Genomic DNA, 26,637 nt, shown 5'->3' on the forward strand with positions numbered 1-26,637 from the left:
AACACTGGCGAAAAAATTAAATGAATACTACACCAAAGGACACATATAAACAGCAGGTAAGCACATGAAAAGATACTCATCATTGGTCATAGAGAAATGCAAATCACAGTGAGGGAGAGTTCCCTTTGTGGCTCAACTGTAAAGAAACCAACCAGTATCCCTGAGGACTTGGGTTCGATCCCTGGCCTCAGTCAGTGGGTTAAGGATCCGGCAGGCCCTAGAAAGCAAAAAAAATAAATAAATAAAGAATCGGAATAGTATTCAATGAGGATGCAGGTTTGATCCCTGGCCTCGCTCAGTGAGTTAAAGGATCTGACATTGCCACAAGCTGTGGTGTAGGTGTGCAGATGAAGCTCGGATCTGGCTCTGCTGTGTCGATGTGTAGACCAGCAGCTGCAGCTCTGACTTGACACTTAGCCTGAGAACTTCCATAATGCCACAGGTGCAACCTAAAAAAGAAAAAATAAATAAAATTTTAAAAATCACAGTGAGATACCACTCCGTATTCACTAGAATAGCTAACATTTAAAGACATGATGGGAGTTCCTGCCGTGGTGCAGTGGAAACGAATCTGACTAGGAACCATGAGGTTGCCGGTTCAATCCCTGGCCTCGCTCAGTGGGTTAAGGATCCAGTGTTGCCACAGGCTGTGGTGTAGGTCACAGATATGGCTCGGATCTGACATTGCTGTGGCTGTGGCGTAGGCCAGCAACTGTAGCTCTGATTACACCCCTAGCCTGGGAACCTCCATGTGCTGCAGGTGTGGCCCAAAAAAGACAAAAAAAAAAAAAAAAAGACATGATCATACCAAATGCTGGTGAGTATGGAGCAGCTGGAATTCTCAACCCTGTTGTGGATATGTGAAATGGAGGAACCACATTGGAAAAGAGTTTAGAAAATTTTCTTAAAAACTACACATCTGGAGTTCCCCCGTCGTGGCGCAGTGGTTAACAAATCCGACTAGGAACCATGAGGTTGCAGGTTTGATCCCTGGCCTTGCTTAGTGGGTTAAGGATCCGGCATTGCCGTGAGCTGTGGTTTAGTTTGCAGTCGTGGCTCGGATCCCACGTTGCTGTGGCTCTGGCGTAGGCTGGCAGCTACAGCTCCGATTAGACCCCTAGCCTGGGAATCTCCATATGCTGCGGGAGCAGTCCTAGAAAAGGCAAAAAAAAAAAAAAACTACACATATACCAGAGTTACCATAGTGGTTCAGTGGTTAATGAACCCAGCTAGTATCCATGAGGACACAGGTTTGATCTCTGGCCTTGCTGTGGTGAAGGTCACAGAAGCAGCTCAGATCCAACATTGCTGTGGTTGTGGTGAAGGCTAGCAACTACAAATCCAGTTCAACCACTAGCCTGGGAACCTCCATATGCCTCAGGTGTGGCCCTAAAAACAAACACACACACACAAAAAAACCCCACACATATACCTATCATACAACATACCAAGAAAAAGAAAGGAGTTCCCGTCATGGCTCAGCGATTAACGAATCTGACTAGCATCCATGAGGACGAAGGTTTGATCCCTGGCCTCGCTCAGTGGGTTAAGGATCTGGCATTGCCGTGAGCTGTGGTGTATGTTGCAGATGCTGTGTTGCTGTAGCTGTGGTGTACACTGGAGGCTACAGTTCCGATTGGACCCCTAGCCTGGGAACCTCCATATGCTGCAAGTGTGGCCCTAAAAAGCAAAAAAAAAAAAAAAGAAAGAAAGGAAAGAAAAAGGAAAATTTATATCCAGACTTGTACATAAATGTTTATAGCAGCTTTATTCATTTTTACCAAAAATGGGAAATAACTCCAATTATAATATCCATATAATGGACTACTACTCAGCAATAAAACTAAATGTTTGTTGAACGAACGAGTGTATTTTAAGTATTCCGAGGAGTTCCTTAATGGATCAGCGGGTTAAGGATCCAGCGCTGTCACTGCTGTGGCACGCATTCCATCCCAGGCCCCAGAAGGTCCACAGGCAGCAGCAAGGCCAAACAAGAAAAGAAGTATTCCAAGCACTGGATATGCAAATATCCTGTATGCAATACTGCATTTGTTCACTAGGTGGCGGTAAAAGCACACTCATTTCCAGTTCCATATACTTGCATCTTCGGTGGTTGCTCTTCATTGTCCCCATTTGTCAGGAAAACAGACCTGGAAAAGTCAGGTGACACCTCGTTTGCCAATTTGTCAGAGCCAGGAGCTAGGATTCTGACCCATGTCTCCTAGATTTCTCTGAGCCTGAATCAACAACCCAGCTAGACACTTCCTGTCTCAATTTCCCCCATACCCTGCCCCCAACCTCCAAGTCTTATTCAAGTTTCACCCTTTTACTGACGTCAGAAATATGCCTTCCAAGACCAAACCAACTTGAGGGCAACTTTGGAGAAGCTGGGAAATGGTGACGTCATGGCTGGAATTCAGGTTTGTTGTAGGCATGCACTGCAGTACTGAAATTATCAGGATAATGAAATCCAAGCAAACACACACAAAAAACAGCGTGTAAGCACTTTATACAGCTAGGGGAGTATATAAAGAATTTTCCTGGGTTTTGTTTTTTGTTTTGGGAGCGATTTTGGCTGCACCCTTGGCATATGGAAGTTCCCAGGGCCAACAATTGAACCCATGTCACATCAGTGACCCAAGCCACTGCAGTGACAACGCAGAATCCTTAACCCACTTTGCCTGGGGAGTTCCCGTTGTGGCGCAGAGGAAACAAATCCGACTAGGAACCACGAGGTTGAGGGTGTGCTCTCTGGCCTCACTCATTTGGTAAAGGATCCAGCGTTGCCACGAGCTGTGATGTATGTAGGTCACAGACGTGGCTCGCATCCTGCGTTGCTGCAGCTGTGGTGTAGGCCAGCAGCTGTAGCTCGATTGGACCCCTAGCCTGGGAATCTCCATATGCAGCAGGAGCAGGCCTAAAAAAAAAAAAAAAAAAATCTAGCTATCTACCTTCTTCCTCCATTAGCTTGTTCGGCACCAGGAACAATCCCCAGCCTTTCCTAACTGCTTTGCTTTCCAGCGAAGTCTGTGCTTCCAGGGAGTCTTCCAGCTTCTCCAGAAGATGCTGAAACTCAGCACCAGTTCAGACAGTACTTGCTCAGGCCCAAGAGATCATCATGGCGGGGGCTGGTCTGCTGCCGACCTGACTGGGCAGTTCATTTTTTTAACCACAGTTGATGAACAATGTTGTTTTGGGGGGACGGCAAAGTGATTAAGACATATGTAGATTAGGCTTTCATTCTTTTCCATCATAGGCTATTATGTAATTCCCTGTGCCCTTATTTGGTATAAAGTTGGAGAGTTGATTACACTGAAGTAAAAGCAACCGTGTTGGAGACCAGGTTTCACATCCCAGCCCTGCCGTTTTGACAGTGACTCAGAGCTTGCTCCCCCCTTGGCCACACATGAGTCACTTTAGGTCAGTTAAGCAGGACAAAGTGCTACTTGCTGAGCCCCCCCCCCCCCCCCCCCCCCCCCCCCCCGCCGCCCCAGTGGCCCGAGGGCGTAGCATCTTCTTCAGACCTGGGCCCCACACTCTTGGGTTTATTGGAATGAGCTCTCCTCATCAGGGAACAGGGATTGAGAAGCAAGGACTTAAAAGATGGGTAGGACTTAAAAAGGGCACTTCAGTTGCAAGTGAAGGTCTATCTGCCGGAATACTGGCCATTCCACAGGACAGGTGACCACATGGTCACTTTACAGCTTGGGAATCGACAACCTACCAGACCACGTGGTCTCCAGCTCTCCAGATCCAGCCACACTCAGGGTCAACTGCTGCTTTAAAGTGTCCCTTCTTATTTCTGTGGGTATGTTACTGGGTCTTTCGGGTCACTCACCCACTAGACCACCTCCCCCTCCAGAGGGGTCCCCTGCCCCCCCTAGAAATTTGGTGGCTTGACAGTGCAGTGTGCTTTTTAGACAACTAGTTAAAACAGGAACAAGAACCCCCACAAGACACCCATCTTCTGACTACTCATGGATAGAGAAGTTCAGCTTATGCACAAAAGAATCACACCAATGAAGTTTTTCAACCTTTATTAATATGTCATCTATTTTTTAAAATAGTGAGACTGCTCCAAACAACAGGTGCATGAGGGATACCTGAAAATTAAAAGGGCAAAGTAATTACACTAGATTCCTGTGAAAATACAAACACAAACCAGTTTAGGACAACAAATTCAATCAAGAGGTATAGTATAGTTCGAAGCTACTTCCACTTCCCCTAATTTCATCTGAAGAAAAAGGAGGAAAACGGAAAGGCAGAGGTAAAAGTCAAGCAAAGACGCCGCAGGGATTTGAACCCTGTCCTGGAAGCCAGGAGTGCCAACCACCAGCATCTTTTGCTTTTTTTTTTAAAGCTAGGTAAAGGCCAAAAAGCAAAACCTGAGAAAACAAAGTAATTTGTTTTCTCAGGAAAAGAAAAACCTTTAAATTTTAAGACCCTACTGAAGAGCACTGGAGAATCTGCTTCAGCTAAGATGCTAGCTTGGCCAAGTCTGTTATGTTCACCTGAAAAAGTCTTAGCAGAGAGTTTTTGCATTCCCACCCAACAGCCCTCAACTGCTAAAATGCCTATCTCCTTCAGCTTGCTATACTTTCCCACCCAACAGTATAGTTCTTACATGTTATTTCTTCATTTACTGGTTCAAGTAAGTTTGTTTTCATCACTGGACAGAAATAATGCTACACATTTAAAACATCGGAGAGCTTTTTAGTTGTGGTCTTAATATCATTAAACGTTTACAGGCAAATGAACGGTCTTTTCTAACAGTGCAACCCACCCAAGACCTCGGCACCAGTTACCTTAAACTGCTTATGGATCATGCCCACAAGGATCCAAGCTACCGGCAGCATCGAGGTGAGGGGTGAAGGGTCTGCGCTAGGCCAAAGGCAGGGGGTGGCGATGTGGCAGAGAAGTCACTTGTGGGGAGACCTTGCTTTTTAACAGGTTTCTGGAAAAGCTAGGGAGAAGTGGTTGCCCGCTTTCCCCCTTTCCCTCCCCTTCAAGCACCACTCAGGAGGTCTGGGCTTCATCAAGGGCTGCTCTAAAAACAGCCCAGGGAGGCGTCACACAGGCCCGGGGTACGCAAGGTACGCAGGCATTCCTTTGGATGCTTCACTCCCCAGAGGCAAGTTGAGGCAAGTCCTCATGTCTAACGGAAGGTGGGGTTGTGAGGCCGACACCACTTAGATTGACCTTAGTTAAATAGCGCTTTGTTGTCTCTCTTGCCACAGGAAGGCGCCAGGGTTGTCCTACTTTAAGCCTTCGGGTGCCTTTATTGAGGGGTACCTGAAAAATCTTAAAAAAAGGCTTAGCGCCCACCTCACCCCTCCACCCCCAGGCCAACAAACTTGCTCATGCTGTTTATTCCAGCATAAAGCTGAAAGGCCATTTGACACTAATTTACCCGGAACAGATCTGACTTGGTATGTAAACATAGAAAAAGCTTGTTCACCTGTTGTCCTCATTTTGTCCCCTGGTGAATTCAACTGGAAGCTCCTTCTAGTCTGAAGAGTACCATCTGAAAGAACTAGTGGTTCCCAATCCCCACATTTAAAATGGAATGTTTGGTTTGTTTATTAAAAGCAAATGAACTATTTTTTTTTCCTTACTGGGTCTGGCTTCTCTGGCCCTTCATCTGTTGTTCTGAATGTTCCTGTGTATAAGAATTGAGACCAAGGGAGGGAAGAGAGAAACCTGCACACACAATGCACTAAGACCACTGAACTGAGGTTAAAACATTTCCACTTGCCAGTTAAACTTCTTGAAGTCTGTTGTTCGTTTGGAACTTATTTCTTGTCACTGATTTTAAAGTTGCATCTGGAAAAGACTAAAGGCTTCAGTGCCCTCCCCACCCCCCCTACCAGAAGTGAACAAAAAAGCATTTTACCTAAAGCACAGCAAAAAGGACTGCTTCAATCACAAACATGAATGCTTAAAGCTGCAGAAATTTCCTCAACACTCAGCCTTTTATCACTCAGTGGATTCTCCTTCAACAATCACTACTCCAAGCATTGGGGGAAACATAACTTTTAATCATACTCCAGTCGTTTCACAATGCATTCTAATAGCAGCAGGTCAGAACAGTACTGCATTATTACTTGCCAACAGAACAGACAGACCTGAGGTCAAGACAACTGCATTCTGTGTAGTCTGCAAAAAAAAAGCTAAACAAGTAAGCCCCACCCTCTCCTCCCTTCCCTCCAAAATAATCAGGGGGAAAAAATTTTTACTTGAGTATGCTGAAAACTCACTGCAAGGTCTCACACACCCACTAGGAGAACAGAAGGCAGAGCCAAGCGTTTATATGCAAGTCAAAATCCTGAACAGCCTCATGAAGGATGAAACGAAGCCTCTGCAAAGGAAAGTTCTTTAAAAAACCCACATGCCCCCCACCAAGTGTCTATATAAAAGGCTAATAAGTGTAAAGCATTGGCTAACACTAGATGAGATAAGCATTTCAATTTTAACATGCAAACTTTGGAAATGTGGACCGCATTATACTTCAGTACTGTCAATTTAGACTCCTGACTTTCTGAAAAATGCATAGGTGTAGTTACCTGTTCTTCTGATCATAATCTCCCACCTGCCTAATAAGTATTTATTCCTTATTTATTTAGAGGGTCTCTATGGCCATGTGCCTGGAATTATTAAATGGTCATCAATTTTACGAAGGATAAAATTTGTCTTTCCTGCCTTAAGTTAAATTCGTTCTTCAGCTCAATTCCTGATCTTGTCCATTACAGAGTGTTCGCAGACAAAGTCTCTGAAAGATGAGAAGAATCCCCCCAAGATTGCCCAACACTAACTACAGACAAACAATATTTTATTTAAATAAGGAGACAGCTTTCTAAAAGCATACATTCGCTAAATAAAGTATTTTATTTTGAGTGATTTTACGGTTTTCTGCACAATACACATAACATTTAAATTTTAGCAAGGTTAACATATCTGATTCTGGTTAACAGCACATTATGCTATCTTTTCATAGGGTTTCCAAGAGTCAATGCTAAACAAATTTTTATTTTATCAACATTACCCTTGATTATTAAGGCATTAATCTCAAGAGGCTTTAAGGAATTACTTGCCTCGAGTGAAGTGAGCTAGCCCATCATGGAAGCCCACAGGCATAAGGCCTGTCTCATTTTAAAAGGCTGGATGGGAAAATTCCTCAAAATCCTGAGATCCCTTGAGTAAGGGACCTAGGACCTCCACAGCTCTTATTAAACATAGCACTTATCCCTAACATGCAATACTGCAGATGCAAGTTAAACTTATCTGTGAACAGCTGCCTGCTGTTTTCTGCTCCCAGATGAAATGAAGCAACTCTTCTGATAATGAGAAACCTGTCTGAGGCAAACGAAAGATTGGCAAACAGCACAGCTTCCTCTCAATCCATTTGATCCCACTCCTTTCAATTATTTCAGCTTCTTTTATTCCAGGGTTAATGTGTAGCTTTATCATTTTCATTTCATTTCACTTTTTATTCTGCTTTTGTAAAAGCAGTATTTTGAGGTGGGCATTAGATCTTCATGGTATTTCTCATTTCATTATTTTATTTCTCATTGATTCATTATTTTTGTGGATACAGCTTGATATGCCATAACTTTAAAAGAGTAGATTCCATTAACTTTAAATTGGTAGCTTTCATTTGCTTAATTTTTTTTTGCATATGCAGACCATGTGTTCATCAGTAGTTAAGGATTTCAGAGTTATGCTTTTGCCCAATGAAGATAGGTATGAAATATAATCTTTTCTGCCTTTACTTATCATTCACCAAGGAGCTGTTCCCCTCTCCATCTAGGCCATCATATTGCCAGGCTGGGTATGACTCAGAAGATGTTATCTGAAAAAAGTCTACAGAAAAAAAAAGGTTTCCCCCCCATCAACAAAAACCCACCCCTTTTAATTATGATTTACAAATACTTAGGTGCAAATTCAATACACAATTTACAATAATTTTGAAGCATACCTTTACATCTTGTCTCGCAGCCATACAAAAATTTCCTATACTAAAAAACTTGCTTATGTAACTGAAAATAGAATCTTACTTGATAATATAAAAGCTACCATCAGAAGAAATCCCTTCAGGATCATTAAGCCACTTCCTTTGCTCTGAAGCTCCTATAGTAGTATTAAGTTTTATTAAATCACCTGAAAAAAATTCCAAAAGAGAACCACACACTACCATATCCAAACAACTTTAGTGTTTAAACAATTCCCCAAGTTTTTATCTTGGTCAACCCAGTGGGCTAGACCAACCCCCAATCCAACACTTTCCTTTCCCAAGCCCTACACTTTAAATCCAGTGAATCTTTGAAGTTCCCAGCTGTCCAGTTCAAAAATTGGGGTAAAACAAGAAACTAGAGGATCAGGAGTTACTTGCCAACTTGGGAGGTGAGATTTCTTTAGTTTTTCCATCCTAAGTATTTAAGTTCTCTGGCATGAGTTATCTGAAATCATAAACTAAACAATTACCTAAACCCAACCCACCCACCCCAACCAAAACAGGCCACTGCCAACTAATTGCCAAAACTTGCCCCTCCCCTTTAAAAGGCATCTTAAAAAGTTCCATTATTTGAAAACTTAACTTCAGTATTTGGCCTAGTCAAGCTCTTCTGAAGTTCTCCTGAGATGACTGAATATGAACCAAAGCTGCACTGTGCTGTATATTTCAGCTTCACTGGGAATACTCCAAGGAAAAAAGCAGCTCCAATCCCTGAAGGTGTTTGGTGCCAACAGCATAGCAGTACAATCCTTCTCTAACTCAGTTTGTCAATAGTACTATAGCATCTGTGGAAAATCTTAGAAAAAAACATTTTCTCCCCCACCCTCTTCCCTGTTAAGACCACCCCAAAATACTTCAAGTAAAAATAACCGGTTACATACTTTAATTAAAAAAAAAATCTGATTAAGGGGTGGAAAAAGTACCAGCCATTTCTCCACTGGAGTTCCATCACAGACCTTAAGTGAGAGCTGCTCGTGTTCTAGTTTCTACAAACTGTAAACCTGTGGTGTTCTGATTATCCTGATACTGGATTTTCTTTTTTCCTGTTACCTTGAGTCATTTGCCTTTGGAATTCTAGACAGACCTAAGGGGAAAAGAACTCAAAACATATTTTGCCCCCCCCAAAACCTTTGCCCCCCCGAATTACACACCCAACTATATATATATATAGGTAACTTAGAATAGAGAATGAGAAAGAAAAATAAGTCATCTACTCACAAAACGGAAATGCTTCATTACCAAGCTAAATATAAAACCTGCTTACAAAAGCTGGCTGAAACTGTCTCAAGGTTGTTCTATCAAATTCATTTGTTTTCCCTCATATTGGTTAAAAACGAAAACACTTGCCATCTACTATTCCTCCGGGCCTTGGTAGTCTGCCCTCAAAAGCTTCAGACAAGATGAGAAAATACGCCTGAAAAAGAGAAACCTACAACACCCGAAAATCGGCCTACATCCCCATAAAACCCTTTATGCTTAAGTACACAGCTCCCCCATCACCATTAGGAAATTCAACAAAGATTAACGTACTGTTACCAAAAAAAGGTGAAGAAACAAAGCAGAACCCACGATACTGCCGACCTCACGGATTTTTACCACACCACTGGCTCTCCCTGCCGGCCTTGCACACTGGGCTGCCGCTCTAGGACGCTCTATCTAGCCTCCACACCGCCTGCTCGCCTCCTCCGCGGGGTTGCCAAGCCACGCCGCCAAGCCGCACGCTAGCTTCATCACCACCACATCGCACTGGCTTCCTCCTTCCTGGAATCCTCTCCTAGCTTCACCTCCAACCGTTAGGGCTCCTTCCTTCTTCCTAGCTTCCTTCACCAAATCGCACTGGCTCCCGGGCTCCTCCTTCCTATCTTCACGAACTGCCGCTCGCTCCTCAGTCCTAGTTTCACCAAAAACTGGCTCCTGGAATCCTGTCTGCTGCTGTCTTCCTAGGTTCTCTGAATCCACTTCTGTGTAGCACCTGGTCAGCTGTTAATTAGCGCCTAGTCCTCAGGGTTTAGAAATTCATCTTAGCTCAAAGTCCAATGCAAAAAATGTTAACTTGGTTATCCTCGCTCTTGAATTTATCGTCCTTTAAGTTTTCCAGAAGAAACTAAACTACTGTATGGATTTAAGGCCTTTCAAATTTTTAACTCTTCCGTCTACCTTAATTTTTACATCAGTCTTTTTAGTAGCTTTTTGCTGTGATTTTAAATTTACTTCTCTCTATAGCTTCGAGATATTCTTCTAAGTTGGTCTTGGTCTACAGTAGTTTAAAACCCTCTTCTCAGATCTAACTTCTGCACCACCACAAATTAAAGTTGATGGGCTTTTTAAATAAATTTAACTATTAAAAATTATTTTTCTTAGTTTTGCGTCTTGTACTTATCCAATTTTTTGGCTTCGGACTTTTCTATCTTCCAATTACTTGGACCTCTATCTTGTATGCTTGTCTCCAACAGCTTGTTTCTCATTTTCTACCTCAAACATTCGAACATCTTTTCAACCTTCTCTTTCTAGATGTCTTCTGCCTCCTACCTTCTGGGCTTAGTTTTTTTCTGTCTTCTAAAAGCCGTATTTTTTATCTTCTAGTTTTCCTATCTTCGCTAATCTTTTCTTCACCTTCCTGTACTTGTCTTCCGAGTTTTCCACTTCAAATTTCTAATCTTCTTTCTCCACTAATACTTGCATCAACTTCCAAAGAAAGCCTTAAGGCTTCAAATGACGCAGTTTTTGATCGCGCCGTGAATTTGAAGGCATTTCTTAAATCACCTTCAACTGACCTTTAAAGATGGCTTTTAAAACATTTTAATCCATCTACGACTCGACTTTAAAAATATTGTTTAGGTTCTATTTATAGCATTACGTTTGAACAATAATCTAAAAAGCTACCCTTCAATTTAAGACTTTAAAATTCCATACTTTGCAGTCCTGTCTCGGCAACTCCTTTTAAAATTAGCTTTCTCACTCCATGAAGAAGCTTCAGCTCTTAACCTCCGTCATGTTCTAATATTATCTTTTTTCTTCTTTCTTCCTTTCTCATACTATTTTTTAAGGACGTCTCCATTTTCCCCTAAAATAAGACCTTCTTGTTAATTATCAAATCTACTCTCACGAATTTAACTCAAAACTACAGCTCAGTATTTTCGCTAATTTATAATTCCTAGAGAATAAGAATAATCCCTATTTTAGCGGAAAAACTTATCTGCAGTCTCCTCAAGAAGCGTTTCCTGCCTCTCAGCCGCCTCTGCGCTCGCTGCCTCAATGCCGGCCTCCCGACCCGCAGCGCGCGGCGTATTTATAGCCCAAGGACACCTCACACCCCCGTCATCCAATAACCCTCCGCCGCCTTTGTGAGGGAAGCAAAAATAGTTCCTCGGAAGGAGTTAAAAATAGAATCTGGTTTATAAGACTCTAGGTTTTTCCTTAACAGTTTATATAACTTGCTCGCAAACTCTGTACCCAGATGTTTAAGTGGATTTGAGCTGAAAACTTGAGTAAAAACAATGGAAACCACGTTTAAACAGACCATCAAACAGCTGACAAAAACTCAGAATTACTTGGGAATGTTTTAGTAGCTTTTAAAATACCTTCTGTGTTTCCTTGGAGTACAGTAGGTACAATTTAGTGCTTTGGAGGCTACGAAAGTAAAACTAAGTTTGCTGATGGCCTTCATTTCCATTATGTAACCGAGCTTCAGCCTCACAAGTAGAGCGGAGCCATCTTAGAAGGAGCGAAGGGTGGGAGTTTCTCCCCCATGGGCCGCAGGTCCTGAGGATTATACCACACTGTCTTGATTGCCATTTTATTCGTGAGATCCGATCAGCCCAGGTGATCTATGTAAGAATTGGACTAAATGTGGAAATCCACTTCTGGAAAATGTCTGACAGCCACTCTTTACCACTGTTGCCTGCAACAGAGCTGGTCACGCATCGCAGGGGATTAGGACCAAAACTGAGGCATCCAGGTGGGCTTATCTTAATTTGAAAAACTTCGTGTTTTTATTGTTGACTTAGTAGGTAGGAAACATCAGCTAGGACACCCCTCCCCCCATGCTTTTGGTTGTTGCCTTCTTGGGACATTTTAAATGAAGCCTGGATTAATTTTTTCAAACGTGAACCGTCTCTAAGCTTCTAGGCCTGTCTCGCTAAAGTGTTCAAAACCCAAGTCCAATCAAAACCAACTTTACATGTCCTCTTTAAATTATCTGAAAAGGCTAGGTTTCACCTCCGAAGATACTGCGACCTTGAGCCGTCAGTGGGGGAGGGAACTTGTTCTCAAATGATTTACGACCCCTTTACTGCTGGTCTGCTTTTCTAGGTTCTAATGTTTTTACGTAGTCTGTATTATCTCTGGTTTGACTCCCTTTAAGACTTTTAAAAGTGGAGCCGGGAGGAAAATAAAATTTTTCTCCAAACCCAAAGCCTCCCTTTCTGCGGTTTTATTTTTAAAGCACCCCGTGTTTCCCACCTGAGTGGAAAAGCGGAGGGAAGCGCCAGGGCGGAACTGGCTGCTGTGTCTCAAGGACTCTAGGAGTAGCCTCGGTCCCCGGGGCGGCAAAGGGGACCCGAGTGAGGCTTGAGGACTTAGAAATGACAATGGCGCCAGGGAGCGTCCCAGACACCGGCTTCCAAGCGGCTAAAGCGGCTGAGGCGCGAAGAAGGAGCAGGTGAGAGGCCGAGCGGGGTGGGCGCGAGCCCCGGGAAAGGGAGAAGTGGTGGGGGAGGGGTGCTACCCGAGCGCCGCGCCCCTTCTCCCCCCCCCCCAAAAGCCTGCCTCGCGCAGGGATATGCTGGCCGTGAGCCGCCGCCTCCCTTTGTGAGGCGTAGGCTCGCGGGCGGGCGCCGCCGGTTCTAACCGGTTCCAGCCGGTCCCGGCCGCCTCCGGGAGCGATGGCGGTTGGCGCAGCCCGCCACTGCGCACGCGCGCCCCGCCCCCACAGGGCCCCCACCGGTCCTCGGGGAAAGGGGTGGGGGCGGGCGGACCTGGTCCCCGGCGAGGACCTTCCGGGCTGCCCTTTTGCCCTCGGACGGCTCTTGGGCTGCTCTTCCTTTGCAGGCCCTGTGCCCTCTTTCCCTTTCCAGCCTGGGTCGGCTTTTTCTTCCCCTTTCCTGTTCTTTGTCGTTTCCTCCTTATTGTCGCAAAGTCATCTGTTAATGAAAAATTTGCACGTCATTCCCTTGGAGGTATCAAATTCTGTTTATCGTAACATCCCTTGAGTGTGTGTATGTCACCAGATCTTAGTGTCTAGAATGTTCAAAGGGGTCTCAGACCTTGCAGCTGCCTGGGCACTTTTTTTTTTTTTTCTTCTAGAACAATCCAGTGGTGGTGAGCTAACATGGAGAGCCCCCGGGCTTGCGATGGCTTAGAGCGTGGAGGTCAGGGCAGGGTGGGGACGGCCACCCTTTATTCCAGAACCTCTGAGATGGTGTGTGTTTAGACAGCGACACCGCAGGGGAAGATGGAGTTTAGTATCATGGGATTGGTTAGGATGGCAACTAAATAACGACATAGGAGTTGTAAAAAGTCCATGGTCTGTATTTTTAAAACTGCTGGCAATGGTTGTGGAAGGATCTCGAAGCAGGCTGGGGGGCTCTGGCAATTGAGAGTACTGTCTCCTGTTAACCTTCCACCTTCACCCGCCCCGCCCCCCCCAATAAATAAAGCAGGGCCAGTTCAAGCAGCTATTTTAAATGGTCCCTGGTAGAGCTGTTCTTGTTTAATCAGTCTTTCTCCCTGAAGAGTGGAATATTACTGAGATGCAGATGGTTCCCTTCAGACTCAGTCTTGATGTTTGCTCTGGGACTGGAAAATTTTTAGTAGAATTTTACGGCTGGAAGGAGGAACACTGAGTTGGGTCACCTCATTTTACAGGTGGGGATTTGGGGGCCTGGGGAGTTTGTGATTTGCCTAAAACCAGACACAGCTAATTAGTACCTGAACCTATTGTTGAATCGAGGATTTCAACTTCACTGCGCCTCTTTTTCTCCCCCACTACCTCCCACCCCACCCTCACCCAGTCCTTCTGTCAGCCCCCACAACTGATGTTTTTGCTAGGGCTGGGGGAGGACCTAGCCCCTGTCTGTCATCTGAGATCTGTCTCCCACTGTGGAGCTGCTGAAATGAATTTTAAGAGTCCTAAAGTGCTTTAAATGATTGTCAGTGCAGCTAAACCAGTCGTCTCCATCTGCCTTACACATGGATGATACTGTTAGAACGGCTGTATGTCACTTGGCTAATTCTCCCTGAATCTGGGGAGAGATTTGAACGAAGCTCAGCACTCAGAAGTCTCTTGTGCAGAGAGATGGCTTGCCAAAGCAAGAGACAAATATTCTTGTTTTCCCAGTTGGTAAGTGAAAAACATTTTAGAGGTTATGGACACTAGGCCCAAAGATTTACTGCCTTCAGCTCTCCTAGCTCTTGCTTCTCAGAACTGTCTAGCTGTCTCCAAAATGCTCTAATTCCTTCCTCTACTTCCTGATATACTAAGCCTCTTTTTTTCCTGAAAGATGTGTTTAAACAAGATGGCCTAAAATCACCATGTTCTTTGGTGAGAAGGTAAATAATACACTTGCTTAAGCGTTCTTCTGTCAACTCTCTTGAGCTAAGGATCCCTTTAACATAAAACTAAGTTTTCTTGGAGTTCCCGTCGTGGCTCGGTAGTTAACGAGTCCGACTAGGAACCATGAAGTTGAGGGTTCGATCCCTGGCCTTGCTCAGTGGGTTAAGGACCCGGCGTTGCCGTGAGCTCTGGTGTAGGTTGCAGACGTGGCTTGGATCCCCCGTTGCTGTGGCTCTGGCGTAGGCTGGCGGCTACAGCTCCGATTCGACCCCTAGCCTGGGAACCTCCATATACCATGGGAGCAGCCCAAGAAATGGCAAAAACAAAACAAAAAAAACTAAGTTTTCTTTAAGGCAGCTTTCCTCTGGCCCCCATCCATGTGCCTTTTAACTTCATCAGGTCCTAAGGCAGCAGCTCTCAATACCCTGTTTATTCCTCTCTACCTTACTCTGAAACCTAGTCTTCATTTGGGCCCAAGGGCCTAGGCATAAGAGGGCTAGTCTGTTTTAGAGGGTCATCTTGTGCTCCGCACCCACCCCACCCTCAGAAGAGCCCTCACTAAAAATAGGAGGCCCTTGGTTCTGGTTTCTGGCAATTACTCCCCTGACAAACAGCCTGTGACCTTGGGCAGGAGCCCAAATAACTTCTCAATGGCAATTTCCTTATGCGTGAAACAAGGAGATGGGATGAAAGAAGTGTTGATGCCAATTCTATAAAATGCTGTAGACAAAGAGAGGGGCAGGAAACAGGATTTTAGGTCTCCTGGCCCCGGGGCACTGAAAAGGACTAAAGCAGCAGAAATTTAGAATCAGGCCTCCAGATTCTAAATCCCAGTCCTCCAGAGTCACTCAAGCCAGAATCGTCCAGAGAATGCTGGCAACCGCTCCACCTCCTTTCCTTCTGAGCAAGGCCAGTCAGGCTTAGTCAAGAGTTTCTAAGGCCCTTCCTTTCTGGGTCCAGGGTTCCCAGGCCAGTCTGGGCCCGTCTTCAGCAAAACCTGGTCTCCCCTCAGGCCTCTTTTGTCGTCATCTTTAATCTTGGGATAGTTATCTAATGCTGCTTAGCCAGAGACAGTTTTGAAATGCAGATCAGATAAAAGGCCAGAGGAGTGCCCCCGGAAAGAACTTTCTAGTTTTCTAAAGACTCAAGGAATGCGCAGTTCCCAGCCCCCTCCTGCCGCCCACTTTCCGAAGCTGGAAGCTGATCTCGGGAACAAAGACAGCACCGGAGTTCAGCTCCCTCCTCCCCACAGCAGCCAACTCCCCGGGCAGGGAAAAAACCCGGCGATGACGCAGCAGCTCTGAGCTCCATCGTGCAGAAGAGAGGGCGTTGTTTTCTAGAGGGTTTGGGACAGCTAAAAGCGTCCTTGGGGAAGGGGCGAAAGCCGCCAGTGGAATCCCGCAGACTCACTCCTACCTCTCAGAGGGCCGAGGGTCCTTTTAGCAAAAATAAGTTTACAGAAACTACAAAAGGCTGTGTCATCAGCCTTCCCCAAAGTGCTGTGGGGCCTGGGCCACCACCAGGCCTTTCCCTCACAGGCCCTGAACGTCCCTAGGCCGAGAAGCAAGGGAGCAGAAGGATTCTGCGTAGGTAGAATCCTCTTTCTGGGGGACAACTTGGCGAAATTATCTTGAAAAAGAGCTTTCTCACCCCCGGGCCAAGACCTCAGTGCTGCTAGCTCCCTTCTCTAGTTTATTCGTCACACAATGTCCTTGGCCCTGGGCCCTACAGCCTGTTTGTGGAGCTTCCCAGAAGGCCTGGCTGTGGGAAGCCGCGGGGGACGTGGGAGGACAGCGTGACAGGAGGGCGGATCGCAGCTCTCCAGACCGGCTGCGTCAGCTCCTGAGCTCTGCAGGCCCCGCACTGGCTTCACCAGCGTTTCCAGACCTTCCTTCCCCCGGCAGCCCGCCCCCCTCTCTATTTTCTCTGGCATCCATGGAGCCCTGCGCCATATGCGTTCCCTGCACTATCTCGCTTCAGTTCCCCCCGCCGCCTGTGAGAGAGATGCTGCCATTAACCCCTTGGACGGATGAGGACACTGAGGCGTGGGCTGTCTGAGCATCGCTCATGCCTGGCACACGCTAGGAGCTCAAAATGTGTCTGTTGAGGAGTTCGCATTGTGGCTCAGTGGAAATGAATCTGACCAGTATCTATGAGGATGCAGGTTTGATCCTTGGCCCTCACTCATGGGTTAAGGCTCTGGCGTTGCCGTGAGCTGTGGTGTAGATCCCAGATGCGGCTTGGACCTGGCGTGGATGTGGCTGTGGTGTAGGCCCGCAGCTACAGCTCTGATTCAACCCCCTAGCCTGGGAACCTCCATATGCCATGAGTGTGGCCCTAAAAAAAAAAAAAAAGTGTTGAGTAATGATTAAGTGAATAATTTGGAATAGCATCTCTTTTAGAATTAAAAACCAGGCAGGGGGTGTGCCCCGGTGGCCTGTCAGGTTAAGGATCCAGCATTGTCACTGTTGTCACTGCTGTGGCTTGGTCATTGCAGTGGGGCAGGTTGGGGGGGGTTCCTGCCTGGGAAGGAGTTGCAGGGGTGGGGTTGGGGGGGGTAAAAAATCAGGCAGAATAGTGCAAAGACCACATGCAGTAGATGCCCAGTAAGTGCAGTGTGACCGAGGGACTGGTAACCCAGCCCGGGAGGGCTGTCAAAGGACAATGTGTCCCGCGTCCCGGAAGCCGTAGCTGCCGGCCTGCACTACAGACACAGCAACACCAGATCCGAGCCATATCTGCGACCTACACCACAGCTCACGGCATTGCTGGATCTTTAACCCACTCAGGCAAAGGATTGAACCCACGTCCTCATGGATACTGGCTGGGTTCTTAACCCACTGAGCCCCTACGGGAACTCCTGTCATGCTTTGATAGGAATAAAATGCTTTTCAGTGTGACACGACATGACCACCCAGCAGGATGGCGTGAGATGGCACTGAGCTGTACTGACACGGGGAACTGCTTCCCTCTGCGGAACTTCTAGACAGACTGATCCACAAGGGCAGGGAAGGGGGTGGCCCAGAAGGCTGCCTTTGGTTTCCAGGGAGCTCCAGCCTCAGAGCGGAGGGGAGCGAGCCCAGGCTCAGGCCTCCTGTCGCTCAACTGCAGGACTCACTGCGGGAGGCGGGAGGCGTCTCTCATTAATCACCCTCTGGGCCTGTGAGTGGACCTCCCACACAGCCTGAAGGAATCCCATCCACAGTCTTGGATCCCTGATCGGTTCAGTACCCTCTTGAGGTCCCAGGCGGATGTTTGTGTGAGCCCTGCATACCCAGCTTGGTGCCCATGAAACACAGCTCCTCATAGGAGTTTCCTTTTTGGCTCAGTGGTTTATGAACCCGACTAGTATCCATGAGGAGGAGAGGTTGATCCCTGGCCTTGATCAGTGGGTTAAGGATCCGGCGTTGCAATGAGCTGTGGTGTAGGCCAGAGATGTGGTTCAGATGTGGTGGTGTTGTGGTTGTGGTGTAGTCTGGCAGCTGCAGCTCTGATTCGATCTCTAGCCTGGGAACCTCCCTCTGCTTTGGTTTGTCCCTTAAAAGACAAAAGGCAAAAAAAAAAAGTTTCACAGCTCCTCCTGGTAATCAGGATAGAGGTCACCAAGGTTCTAGGAACTTTGCCTGAGGTCTGTTTCTCAGCACCAGCCAGATAAAAACAAGCCCTCAGCCCAGGGCTCTTTCTCTGGGTCGCATGCGATAGAGGCCTGCAGTGATTGAGGTAGAAAAGGCCTGAAAGCTCATTAGGTGATAAGAACTCACTAGAAGCAGAGGAAGCCAAAGGGGAGATAGAGGGAGGTCTGGGAGTTACCTGGAGAGGGAGTTTGGACTCTGCTCTTTGGACAGAAGGATGACTTCTGAGCTCGAGAGGCTCTGGCTTTGGAAGTATTGTGTAGCTACTCTTTGCAAGGTGGCTGAGCTCGGAGAGGTGACAGAGGGGAGGGCACTGGAGTCCATTGTCCAGCCTGGGACAGGGGTCACGGAGGCCTGGATTGGGGGGGGGGGAGGCATGGGACAACGAAAGAAGACAGGTCCAGGTCTCCCTGAGGCTCTCTGGGCTCCCCACACAGATCTCCTCCTCTCTGTCTCAGCACCTCTAGCCCTTTCTGGGCTCGTGTTCTTTACTTTTTGTTTGGTCCATATATGCGGCATGTGAAAGTTCCTGGGGCCAGGGATTGAACCTGCGCCACATCAGTGACCAGAGCCACAGCAGTAACAACGCCAGATCCTTAACCTGCTGTGCCACCCAGGAACCCCCTCTTTTCTCTTTTTAAGCATTCATGTTCCTCTTTATTTACATTTTGTACGTGCTCAGTCAATGTTTATTGAATGAAAGAGTCTTTGAATTCTATAGTGCTTTATAATTTTTAGGAGTTCTCTTGTGGCTCAGCGGGTTAAGGCTCCTGTGTTGCCACTGCAGCGGCTGGGGTTGCTGCTATGCCGCAGGTTTGATCCCTGGCCGGAGAACTTCCACGAGCCATAGGTGCAGCCAAAGTTCCACCCACAAGGTCTCATGTGATCCCATAATAACCCTTGTTGCCCCACCCACATATTGCCGCTCCCCCCCCCCCCCCCCGAGGTAATTGCTTGTTTGTCCTCTGTGTCCGAGTCTAGACTCTTGTTTACCCTCAATGACACATCTGCATGGAATGAACCTCCCCACTCTTAGGATGACACCATTGTCACCATCCTGCCTTGACCACGTCTCTCTTGGGAAAGGGCCTCTCGGACCAGCAACGTCATCCCGCGTCACCACCACACCACGTAGTTACCGCTTGTCACAACACAACCCGCGTTTTCCCGGATGAGTATGTGTTTGTTAACATGTTCCTCTTGGGAGTTCCCATCGCGGTGCAGTGGTTAAAGGACCTGACTAGTATCCATGAGGACTGGGGTTCAGTCTCTGGCCTTGCTCAGTGGGTTAAGGATCCGGCGTTGCCATGAGCTGTGGTGTAGGATCGGAGCCCACGCTGCTGTGGCTGTGGTGTAAGCCCGCAGCTACAGCTCCAATTCTACCCCTAGCCGGGGCACCTCCATATGCCTCGGGTGTGGCTCCAAAAAGACAAAAACAAAAACAAAAAACCACAGACCTGTTCCTCTTGCTCCCTCCCTGGAAGGTCAAGGGGACTCCAGGGCTGCAGGTTGCCAGGGAGGAGGGGCTGCCTCTGCTGGAGGCTGAATGTGGGGACAGAGAAGCCTCAGGCTGGCTCTCCAGCACAGACACAGGAGAAGTGGGTCTGTGTCAACATCCTGAAAGTCCCAGCTGTGGGCAAAGGGGGGAACTCCACAGAGACATCACTTGGCCCCGTTTGGGGACAGGGACTTTAAGGCTCTGAGGCCATGGTTCCTCTGGCTGGGGGTGGAGCTTCCAGAGTAGGGAAGTGAGGGGAGGGGAGAGGGAAGTTCGAGCTTCCTGTGCCTTCCCGGCTCCCCACAGATGTCACTTCTGCTAGGGAGCTCCTAGAGAGACTCAAAACACTCCCCCCCTCCCCGAGAAAACAGAACATTGCGGTAATTTCTGGGGAAGTGACGTCCCCCCAGTATTTAGGTGCCCTGGGCTTGTTCCAGCCCTGCTACCCTGCACCCCGCCCCATGGAGTGACCTGTGACCCTGGAGAACTGTGAAGGGGGTGGCCCAGTGGGGTGTCTCTCCTTCCCTTTGCCTTCCCCAGGAGCAGGAGCAGGGTTTCTGGCACCCTCAGGTGGGGGGCCAGCTCTAGTGTCCCACGGCAGCACAGGCCTCAGGCCTCTTCAGCCTGCCCCCTGCCCAGAGAACATTCACTTAGACTCGGCAGGGCCTGGGAAAAACACAGAGCCCAGAGCAGCCCTGGGGAAAGAAGCTGTGCGGAAATTTCCATGACCCTTCTGCCAAAGCAAGGATGCTTCAGCTGAGGCTCAAGGCAGAGACAGAGACCTGGGAGCTAGAAAGCATGGAGGTCACCAAGGGTCACCCTTCCTCATTCAGATCTTTGTCATCTGCTGTCCACCCGAACCCAGCCAGAAACCTCAGTCAGTTCCCCTCTGTTCCAGCCCCATCTGCTGCCAGATGCCTAGTTCACACGACAGGACATGCCACCACCTCTCTCCCAAGGACATGGCCGACTCTCGGCCAGTGGGAGCTCTCCTGAAGGAGCCAGGTCCTCGAGGCCCCTTTCCCCCTGCAGGAAGCCCTCCCCGATGAATGGTCAGTCTGTCTGCAGACACCTGCGGCCATCAGGTTCCAGTGACCTCACCAGCACTCCTGTGATCACGCCCTTCCCTCAGGCGTGACTGACTCATCTGTTGTTACCCTGAGCTGTGGCCTATGGCTTGGATTGCTGTTGGTCACTTATCCCTTTTTTTTTTTTTTTTTGCTTTTTAGGGCCACACCCGCAGCATATGGAGGTTCCCAGGCGAGGGGCCTAATCGGAGCTACAGCTGCTGGCCTACGCCACAGCCACAGTGATGTGGGATCTGAGTCGTGTCTGTGACCCACACCACAGCTCATGGCAACATCAGATCCTTAACCCACTAAGCAAGGCCGGGATCGAACCCGCAACCTCATGGTTCCTAGTTGGATTTGTTTCTGCTGCACCACAACAGGAACTCCCACTTATCCTTGAAAACACTGTCCATGTCTTCCTATGGCCTTGCCTCAGTCAGAGCAGCAATACACAGAGCTTAGCTGCATCCACACAGTCGGTCCTGTGTGGCCTCCAGCGGTGCTGGGGACTCTGAGAGGCTCACCTTGGGTACTCGCTGATGGTCCCCAAGCCAGCACATCCCCGGCAGGAGTCTGGCAGGAACATTTATAGGCTTGCCCTCTCCCCCTACCCCAGCCAGAATCCCAGCATGGCCATTCAGAGGCAGCGTGATGAGGACTCGGCCCTGGGTCCCGTCCGCAGCCTTCGCTGGGGCCTGTCTGGCCTCGCCCGCCAGCCCTCGGCCCCAGCCTGGCATCATGGGTGTCCCAGAGCCAAGCTGGTGTCTCCTTCCTGTTCTTCCACTCAGCTGACCTGTCACCTTCCTTCAGCTCTCCCCCCACCCCGGCGCCCTGTCCCTGTCACCACCCCATCTGGTTCTGTAGCCCTTCACGCACTCTGGAGGGGCCATGGTGAGCGTGGGCTTGAGAGCCCCACTCTCGGTCAGTCTGGCCTCGTCCCTCCCCTTGCTGGCCTATACTCAGAGACGGTAGCAAGTTACTTCATTTCTCTGAATCAAGTTTACCCCTCAGTGAAACAGGACCCCCTTCTCAGGGCTAAGTTCCCACGTCAGGAACTTTGTACAGTGCTGGCTCAAATGATGTGCCATAGAAAGGTGGCTGTCACTACCTTCCCTTCCCGTCCCCCTCCTGTCCTACACACACAGCCCCCTTCCTGCCCCTCCCCCAGATCTGCCTGGAGCCAGGCACATCTCAGGAAGGGGTTAGACAGTGGCGATGACTTCATCTCTGCCTTGGCGCAGGAAGGAGGCAGGGAAGGTAACACACTCAGGCCAGAGGCTGGATGGAATTTTCCAGCGCTCATAAACAGGACCATTGCGGTTGCTAGCTGAGGTCACCATGGAAACGGTCACATGCGCGAGCCCGTGGTTCTTCCACTCTGGCTTCAGGCCCATGACACAAGCTCCAGGCCTCTTCATTGGCTGCCACCTTCCTCTTGCCACTGAAATCTGGCAGGAGATTGGCCAAGGGTAGTTGCTGGGCTGGAGTTAGCTCCCCACCCCCAGCCGGAACCTGCTGGAAGCTGTTGTTTTGAACCAGAGGAAGATGGAAAATAGGCTGGCAGAGATGTTGCCATAGCAACTGCTTTCCTTTCTGTTCTCCTTGGAGTTCGTGGTTGACTTCTTTGCAGTTGAAGCACTTTTCCAAAGGCAAAGAGGGCGGTGGCCCCTTTACACTGACCTGACTTCTTCTTTTGAGGGGGACCTCCCTCAGCTTGCAGAGCAGTTAGAATTTCTGAGCCTCTGCTTGGAGCTTTGGTTACTAATCTGTGCCTGGTTGCTTTCTATGAAATGGAATATTCACTGTAGGACCCCCGTCCTAGCATCGAGGGCTGGAATAAGGCTCCAACTGGACTAAGGTGGCAAATGCTCCTTGCCAACTGTAAAGCTCTGTGCACCTACCACATGTCTTTAATTGGCTGCCACTGACGTTAGCATAGGGTAATGGCCCTATCAGCTGGAGTCCGGGGAGATACCAACATGTTTAGCAAAGCCCAGAGCCCTGCGACCCCCAGGCCCTTTTTGAGTCTACTTCCTCTTGTCACCACTGCCTTCTGGGACCATCAGCAGTTCACACAGACCTCCAGGGACTTCATTTCTCTTTCTGTGAAAGAACTCTTTAGGAGTTCCCGGCGTGGCTCAGTGGTTAACGAATCCGACAAGGAACCATGAGGTTGTGGGTTTGTTCCCTGGCCTCACTCAGTGGGTTGAGGATCCGGTGTTGTTATGAGCTCTGGTGTAGGTCGCAGACACAGCTCGGACCCCGAGCTGCTGTGGCTGTGGTGTAGGCCAGCAGCTACAGCTCCAATTGGACCCCTAGCCTGGGAACTTCCATATGCCGTGGGTGCAGCCCTAGAAAATACAAAAAAAAAAAGTTAAAAAAAATAAAATAAGGAGACATTTAAAAATTATTAGCAGAGCAGAACCTGGTTTTCCTGACTTCTAGCTTCATTCTTTATATGATTCTGGAACAGAATTTCAGTCACTCATCAAACACCCTCCATACAAGGCACAGTTGGTAGAAATAAAAAAGGCGAGGTGTCTGCCTTCATGGAGCTGGTATTCTCGTGGAGGAGTCGGGCAACCGTTGGTGAAGAGCAGCAGTGGAAGTGTTCTGAAGAAAGTGAGCTGATGGGGTAAAGGGAACTGGGGAGGGGACCGATTTTCCGATGGGGTGGACAAAGAAAGTGAGCAGCCGGCATCTACGCATGAGAATGAACAGGCCTCCAGAAGGGGTGGGGGTGGGGAATTCCAGCCAGAAAGAAGAACAAGGGTGGAGAGCAGGTCAGGGTCAAGGAGACGGTGACCTGGGCAGTGGGCTATATCCCAAGCCCAGGGTGGGAGAGAGGGGTTCCTTCCCCTTAGTCCATGGGGAAGGCTCCAGTGTGGCCATCTGCCCTGGGCTTACAGGTGTGAGATATGCAGCTGCTCTCCTTGTCCCCCCCTCCCCCCATTCTCAGCACTACCCGTGTTAAGACACATGCCCAGGAGTTCCTGTCCTGGCTCAGCGGAAACAAATCTGACTAGCATCCATGAGCGTACAGGTTTGATCTCCGGCCTCGCTCAGTGGGTTAAGGATCTGGGGTTGCCGTGAGCTGTGGTGTAGGGTGCAGATGCAGCTCGGATCCCGAGTTGCTGTGGCTGTGGCGTAGGCCAGGGGCTACAGCTCCAATTCCACCCCTCTCCTGGGAACCTCCATATGTCACAGGTGCAGCCCTAAAAAGACAAAAAACACAACAAAACAAAACAAACCCAAAAAACCTCCAAAAAACAAAAACACATGCCCATCTCCTTCTTCATAGGTGGGGCTCCAGGGCTTCTGACTTTTGGGCTTAACCTCAGACAGGCAGCTCCTGGAGTCCTGGCTTCCCATACCACACTTGCTTTGTCCATGATACCTGCGCTCGGGGCTGTGCCACACGGGAGCCGGGTTTCCCCTGGACTAGCCTCGCTCCAGTGAGAGTTGGAAGCTGAGGGAATTTCTCAAAGCTCCGGATTCGGCTTTCACTGGGGGTTGGTGAACTAGTCATCAGCAAAAGCCTTGGTCAAGTCCCAACCAGAAGGGACTTAACCTTTTCTGGGTTAAGAAAGTGGGGGTGTGATCAGTGCTGATGAGGGGAAAGCTAGGGGTACTAGAGCAAAGAAGACAGGCTTGGGCTTAAGGCAGAGGGCAGAGCTTGGAGGGCTTCCAGGAGTAAGCAGCCCACACACTCAGAAGAATCCTGGAGCATCAACCAAAAGGCTTGGTTTTTTTGTCACGGATAAATCCTCATTATCTAAACCAGTACACAGTAGGTGCTTGGTAAACATCTGCTGGATGAATAAATGAGCCAGGGGGTGATAATTTAAGAACTTTTGTTAGTAGTAATAGGTAGTGAGAGCCTTATTACCGGGAGGAACCAAGGATCTGCTGGATGGCCACTTGTCTGAGGCCCCACCTTAGAGCGGTGAGGTCCGAGGTCCATCCCAGAGTGCGTGAGGCTCACCCAAAATAACCTGCACCGGGCGGGGGGGGGGGGGGGTCAGATCTGAACAAAGCAATCCACACTCGCTGGGACTGTGTGCTTAACCGCTTTGAACCTAGACCCCTCGGCGCCTCCGAAGCCGCTAATCTAGTCCAGGCGCTCTTGCCTCCCAGGTCCCCAGACCTGCAAAGCGCCTGCGCGTCCCTCCGGCGGAGCTCAGCCTGGAGAAGCCGGGCGTCGGGAGGGCGGCGGCGCTAGCCCTGACTCCAGGGAGGCGAGGCGGGGCGCCGGGGCCGCAATTGGGGTTCTTGCGTCCCCGCCGCCGAATGAGCACAGCCCCTGGGCAGCCGCCCGCGCCCCAGCGGCTGGAGGAGGACGGGGAGGGGAGGGGGCGCCAGCACCAGGGTGGTTCGCAGTTCCGGACGCCCCACTTCTCAGCCCCAACCTGGGGCAGGCAGAGCCCGGAGCCCCACACTCCTCCTTCCCTCCCACGCTGCGCCCCCTCTACCCCGCCCAGTGTCTCTTGATTCCCACAGAGGCGAGGGACCTGCCCACTCCGCGCTCAGCCCTGTGCGGTTCCCCGCCTCAAAGCCCTTTAAGTGCAAGTGACAAGTCCAGCGCGCACGCTTTGGTTCCTGGTCCGGGGAGGCCGGAAAGTGGCTTAGAGTGGAGCTGGTGGTAGAGAAGGCATTCCGGAAGGGACTGCTCTGTATCTGGGTAGGAGACTCTGGAGTCTCCCAGAGAGAAGAGCGGTTGCAGAGAGGGCAGTCCAGGTGCAGGGAACAGCGTGTGCAAAGTCACAGGGGCGAGTAAGAGCGCCCCGGGGAACAGGAAGAGAACGGGCGCAGCCCAAAAGGCAGGGCCGGAGAGGACTTTGGAGGGGATGTGAAAGCGCCGGATGCCACGCGGTGGATGGGGCTGGGTGCCAGGGAAGGCTGCTGGCCCTTTGTGTATCCGGGAAGGGAGGAGGACCACGCGGGAGAGGCTGAGGCCTGAGTTTCCTGGGGTGCCAGTACCATCTGAGGCACGGCAAGGGCTTGAAAGCTGCTTAGGGGTGGATGAGAGCCCAGTGTGTAGACCCTCATTCCCTCTCCCCAACCCCCCCAGCACAGGCTCCCAGGCCCTTCCCCCCCGCGTCCCTCCCCAGACGCTTTCCCCAAGCTCTCTCCAACCTTCTCACCCCTCCACTCACTCCAGACGACCCCACCCCACCTGTCCTGAACCCCAGCAATGAAAGCATGAACTGTCAGTCCCAGGTTCCTTCCAGATCCCCTTTCTGCCCTAACTCCCCTCCCCAGCCCGGACTCCTGGGGTTTCCCAATCGGTAAGACCAGATCCAGACCCTGGGAAGGGGAGAGGCTGTCCTGCGCTCCTCCCCGCCCCACCCTGCCCTGGGGCCTCTCGGCTGGGAGATGGGCCAGGCCGGGACTGGCGCCTCTCCGGATCCTATCCAGTGGCTCAGTCCACGTGGCGCCTCACGTGACTGCCCTAGTAAACATCCGCCCGGGACGGGGGTGGGGTGGGGTGGCATCTGGGAGTCCCTGGACTTGTGAAAAAACCCCTGCCTCCCCTCCCGGCCACACCCTGTTCGGGGACAGACGGGCAGCCTCACCGCTTGGTCCCTTGCCCTGGGCGGTTCCCTGATCTGTCATTTGTGGGTGTGTCAAGGCCCGGGGCGGTGTCCGAATTGGCTGAGAAGGAGGAGTCTCGCTGGAGGGAACTCCCTGGTTTGTGCCCGCCTTGGTCTTAGAGAAGAGCTTTTCCTGCCGTCTTGGCCCAGCTTGGTGCTTGCATAGTGCCAGGCGGGTCCCTGATCCAAAGGCGCAGAAGCGAGATCTGGGCAGGGGCCTGGGGGCGCGGGGTGGAAAGGGTGTTTGGAGGGACCCGGTGCCTAGGCCTCGATCTCTGA

At 49.6% G+C, this 26,637-nt stretch overlaps 3 long non-coding RNA genes across 3 annotated transcripts in view; 1 reads left to right on the forward strand and 2 right to left on the reverse strand.

Moving 5' to 3' along the window:
* Window positions 1–1,749: 1,749 nt before the first annotated feature.
* LOC125123922 (uncharacterized) lies at window positions 1,750–3,446 on the reverse strand. The gene is made up of 2 exons (XR_007134240.1): window positions 2,952–3,446; window positions 1,750–2,150 (listed from the first exon to the last, which is right to left on the reverse strand). It is a non-coding gene; the product is annotated as an uncharacterized LOC125123922 (long non-coding RNA).
* A 574-nt stretch (window positions 3,447–4,020) lies between these two features.
* On the reverse strand, window positions 4,021–11,799 carry LOC125124958 (uncharacterized). Its single transcript, XR_007134337.1, has 2 exons — window positions 8,055–11,799; window positions 4,021–7,860 (listed from the first exon to the last, which is right to left on the reverse strand). It is a non-coding gene; the product is annotated as an uncharacterized LOC125124958 (long non-coding RNA).
* A 61-nt stretch (window positions 11,800–11,860) lies between these two features.
* Window positions 11,861–26,637, forward strand: part of LOC125124959 (uncharacterized) — a 35,790-nt gene continuing 21,013 nt past the window's right edge. Inside the window, exons 1-2 of the long non-coding RNA XR_007134338.1 lie at window positions 11,861–11,969; window positions 12,456–12,671. This is a non-coding gene — a long non-coding RNA (uncharacterized LOC125124959). The remainder of the gene's footprint in view (window positions 11,970–12,455; window positions 12,672–26,637) is intronic.

Source organism: Phacochoerus africanus, chromosome 4 (assembly GCF_016906955.1).
Source record: "Phacochoerus africanus isolate WHEZ1 chromosome 4, ROS_Pafr_v1, whole genome shotgun sequence".
NCBI classification, from domain to species: Eukaryota; Metazoa; Chordata; class Mammalia; order Artiodactyla; family Suidae; genus Phacochoerus; species Phacochoerus africanus.